Raw genomic sequence first — 5,237 nt, forward strand, 5'->3', positions numbered from 1 at the left:
GGATAGTGAAGACGGCGTTTGGTATGCTTTCCTTTATTGGTCAGAGTATTAAGTAGGGAGGTCATGTTCAGCTGTATAGGACATTGGTTAGGTAACTTTTGGAATATTGCGTGCAATTCTGGTCTCGTTCCTATCGGAAGGATGTTGTGAAACTTTAAAGGGTTCAGATAAGATTTACAAGGATGTTGCCAGGGTTTGGGGATTTGAGCTATAGGGAGAGGTTGAATAGGCTGGGGCTGTTTTCCTTGGAGTGTGGAGGCTGAGGGGTGACCTTATAGAGGTTTATAGAAATCATGAGGCGCATGGATAAGATAAATAGACAAAATATTTTCCCTGGGGTGGGGGAGTCCAGAACTAGAGGGCATAGGTTTAGGGTGAGAGAGGAAAGATGTAAAAGAGACCTAAGGGGCAACTTTTTCACGCAGAGGGTGGTGTGTGTATGGAATGAGCTTCTAGAGGAAGTGGTGGAGGCTAGTACAATTACAACATTTAAAAGGCATCTGGATAGGAAGAGTTTGGAAGGATATGGGCCGGGTGCTGGCGGGTGGGACTAGATTGGGTTGGGATATCTGGTCAGCATGGACAAGTCGGACTGAAGGGTCTGTTTCCATGCTGTACATCCCTATGACTCTCTGATTCTAAGTCAGAGTGGTGCATGGTTTGAAAGGGAAATGGCAGGTGATAATGTTACCCTTGTCATTCTAAGTGGTAGAAGTCATTGATCTGGAAGGTGGTGCGGTAAGATGTTTAGTGAATTACTGCAATGTATTCTGAAGGTGATGCACACTGCTGCCAATGTCCATCAATGGTGGAGGGAGTGCTTTTTAAGGTTTTTAGATTAGATTAGATTAGATTAGATTAGATTACTTACAGTGTGGAAACAGGCCCTTCAGCCCAACAAGTCCACACCGCCCCACCGAAGCGCAACCCACCCATACCCCTACATCTACCCCTTACCTAACACTACGGGCAATTTAGCATGGCCAATTCACCTGACCTGCACATCTTTGGATGTGGATGGGTTACAAATCAAATAGAGTTTGATGGTGTCCAGCTTCTTGAGTAGAGTTGGATCTACATTCATCCAGGCAAGTGAAGAGTATGCCATTACACACAAACTGAAACTGCTGGAGTTGCTGCCAGACCTGCTAAGATTTTTTCCCCAGCAAATTGTGTTTTTGCTTCTGATTTCCAGCATCCACAATTCTTATTTTTATGTTGTTGTTTAGTATTACTTCACATGCCTGACGTCTGCCTTGTAAATTATGGGCAGGCACTGGGGAGTAAGGTGTTAGGTACTCACTGCAAGACTCTAAGACTTTGAGTTGCTGTGGCAACATTATTTATTTATATGGCTACTCCAGTTAGGTTTCTCGTCAATGGTAATCCTCGGTATGATGATGGTGGAACATTCCACAATGGTAATGCTTGTAAATACAAGGGAGACTACTGGAATTTTGTTGAAGATTATCATTGCCTGGCACATTGCCTTGCCACTTATCAGTCCAAGCCTGAATATTTTCAGAGAGTTTCTACATGTGGGTTATATGAACATATGAATTAGGAGCAGGAGCAGACCATTCAGCTCCTCTGTTCTGCTCCACCATTCAATTGATCATGGCTCCCACATTTCTGACTACTCTTGATAATCAATGACTCCCTTGTTAGTCAACAACATATCTTGAGAAGAGAGTTTCAAAGATTTGCAACTTTCTGAGAAAAATATTCCTCCTCATCTCCATTTTAAAAAGAGAAGACTGTTTTCTTAAATGGTCCTCTCCCAAAAGGTAGAATAAACTCAAGTTCCCTCAGGATTGTATATGTTTAATAAGATTCTCATTTTTATAAACTAGAATAGATACAAACCCAGCCTGTCCAAACTGTGCTCGTAGACAACCTCCTTGTCCTATCCATATTAGTGAAGTGAACCTTCTCTGAACTGCTTCTTACACATTTATATCCTTTCTTGAATACAAAATTGTATACAAAATTACAAACAACTGTAGCAAAACATCCATAAATGTTATATTTCAGTTCATTTACAATAAACAATACAAGTTGTTCTCTTATAACTCGTGTTTTATCAACACAATTTGGCTGTAACGTGATTAATAAATTGGCAAAAGATTTTTTAAAACGTGAACTCCTGTTGGTAAATATGTGATTCCACCCCCAGTCACCTTAAGTCCATTTTAGGTGTACACTTCAGCTCAAGCGAAAGAGGTTGGCTGATGTGGCATATTTTTCCTGACTTTATTGTTGATATTTTCCAGAATGCTTTTAGAAATTATTGCAGGAGAAAATATTTGGATTTCAAGATTCTCCTTATTCTGGACAAAGCACCAAGCCATCCTCGCACCTTTGGTGAGCTTTCTAAAAACATCAAAGTGCTATTTCTACCTCCAAACACAACTTCTCTCATTCAACCCATGGACCAAGGTGCAACAGCAGCTTTTAAAGCTTATTATTTAGGGTGCATATTCAGGAAGCTGACTGCAGCTACTAAGGGAAATAATGAGGACAGTGTTCTTCAATTTTGTAAGAGCTTTAACATTAAGAATGCTATTGACATCATTGTGGAGGCCTGGGATGATGTCAGTAAGGACTGTTTGCATGCAGTTGACAGATGCTTCTCGCAGATTTTTAAAAATAATTTTAAAGGTATTGAACTGTCAGAGGATCTTCCAGCAATCAAAGAACATTGTGTCCATCTTACAAAGCAAGTTGGATTTGAGAAAGTGGAGGCTGAGGATATTGATGAGTTGCTTGAGTCTCCACAGCTGATCTATAACAACTTGTTGTTGTGGGGGAACTTGAGCTCAAGGTGAAATTGATGAAGTCTAGGATGCAACACCATGGGAACTTTCCACTTCTCTTTTGTCTTCTATCCTGAGGTAAGTTAAAAAGCAGTTGCAGCTCTTAGGAGACAATGGATAACAGTTCATGACATAAAGTATTACCTGGCACCTTATGAACAGCTTCTTCACAAAAGAAGAAAGATGGCAAAGCAGCAAAATCTTTTTTAAGCCAACCCCCAAGAAACAGTCTGAGGACAATGAACCATAGCCATCCATTTCTGGACTAAATGGCAGGAACAGGATACTGATTAAGGATGATCAGCCATGATCATATTGAATGGTGGTGCAGGCTCAAAGGGCAGAATGGCCTACTCCTGCACCTATTGTCTATTGTCTATTGTCTATCCTGCATCCAGAACTGCACCTGAAAGTAAGGAGGATGCTGCTGATGACCCTCAGCCCTTGTCATAATACAACACTGTAACTCAGCAAACTGAGAAATCCCCTAAAGTGTTAAATTTATTGTAATCTTCCATTAAAATATATGAGTTTAACATTTACTTAGACTGTGCTATCATTTGTGTTAGGCTAACTACTATTTTTGTTTCGATTTTTACTGATATTTTTGGTGGTTCGTCCCAATCCTAGTTTTCCTATAGGCCCTGTTATTTCTATTGTGTGATTTTCTATAGTATGAGGTCACAGAAGAATCGAACAACCATATTATAGCAGAACAGACTGTAATGTTTCATTTGCTTCCTCATCAATTTGCTTTGCTTGCAGACCAGCATTTTGTAATTCATGTATCCTGATATCCAGATTCCTCTGTACCTCAGAGTTCTGCAGACTTCCTGTATTTAAATAATACATTGCTTTTCTATTCTTCCTACCAAATTGGACAAATTCACATTTTCCTACAATATCCCCCAACTATCAAATTTTGCTCACTCACCTAGCCTTTGCAGAATCCTTGTAACCTACTCAAAACTTGCTTTCCAATCTTAATATCAACAACAAATTTAGCAACTATTGTTCATTCAAATAATTGGTATGAATTGTAAATAATTGAGGATCGACACTTATCCCTCTGGCACAGCACTTATCACATCCAGCCAACACAAAAATGGTCCATGCACTGCCTCAATATTTAAGAAGTGGCAGATGCTACAGAACAACATATAATTATCAACAAACATCTCCACTTTGGCCTTATGATGTAGGGAAGGTCAGTTAAAACAACTAAAAATCATTGATTGTAATCAATGAGAAACTCCTGCATTAATGTCCTAATCTAAGACGATTAGCCTTTAACAGTCATGACCATTTTCACTTTTTCTCCCTATGAAACAAGTTTCAATTGTGCTACAGCTAAAGGCAAGTTTGCTGCCTGCCTTCTTAACCATCTCTATCTGTCCGACAACCTTCGTGGATCAATCAACATACCCTCCAATGTTTTTCTGCACCTTCACACTTCACAGTATTCTCACATTTATTTTGCATTTCCCTGACTTGTTCACCTTCCGGAAATTAATTCTTAGAAAAGTGATTCAAATGTGATATTCTGAAATGATGTGTAGCTAAATATGCTTTTGTGAATTGAAATGTGGGCACTAAAAATGCAAGGATTTCCCATTTTTACTTGAAAAACTCCTGCATTAATGTCCTAGTTTTGGATATTCGGTACATTTTTTGGTCCTAATTTCTGGTCAGCATACCCTTTCCGAAACGGCATGTGTATAAATATCAGGAGAATAGTCTGCTGATCTTCAATGTTTTTAAGTTCTTATACAAGGCGTGGCAATATCAGTGTCTCCAGTGAAGTCACAAAAAAAAATGGAAATTAGAAGAGGAAAATATTCAGGAAAAAAAAATAATTTCTTAACATGTCTGTTGTGCAAAACATATTTTATTATTTTAAAATAAGTTATGTCCTGAATTTCCTTGCTATTTCAGTTATATATTTTAAGATGTGGCACATTTCCAGATCTGCTTGAAGGTGGTTTTCATTCATTAGAATTTACAGCAATTAAAGATGCCATTGGTCCAACAGTTGATCAAAAAGTGGAAACATTAGCGGACTTTTAGATGTTGCTTATTTTCATAATTTTCTGTTTCTAGTTTTGATTTCCTTTTCCGATGACTGGATGTGCAGTTATTATGCGTAAATCCTACACTTAGGACACTGCTACTGTACTTCTGTATTTACACCTTTCCTACACTGAAAACGACAGATAATTTACATATTACATTGAGTTCATCCGTGACTAGATAGATCTAATGGATATTGGGAAATATTTTAGATGGCAGAAAACACTTAAAGTGTTAGCTGGAGCTGGATTAGACTGAGAAATATCACCTCTTCCGGACAGTGACAGCAATGCAATGTAAATATGATTGTATGATCGACAGGGCTACAAGCCAATCACTGGTTGCGGGAGA

Source organism: Chiloscyllium punctatum, chromosome 10 (genome assembly GCF_047496795.1).
Source record: "Chiloscyllium punctatum isolate Juve2018m chromosome 10, sChiPun1.3, whole genome shotgun sequence".
Classification (NCBI taxonomy): Eukaryota; Metazoa; Chordata; class Chondrichthyes; order Orectolobiformes; family Hemiscylliidae; genus Chiloscyllium; species Chiloscyllium punctatum.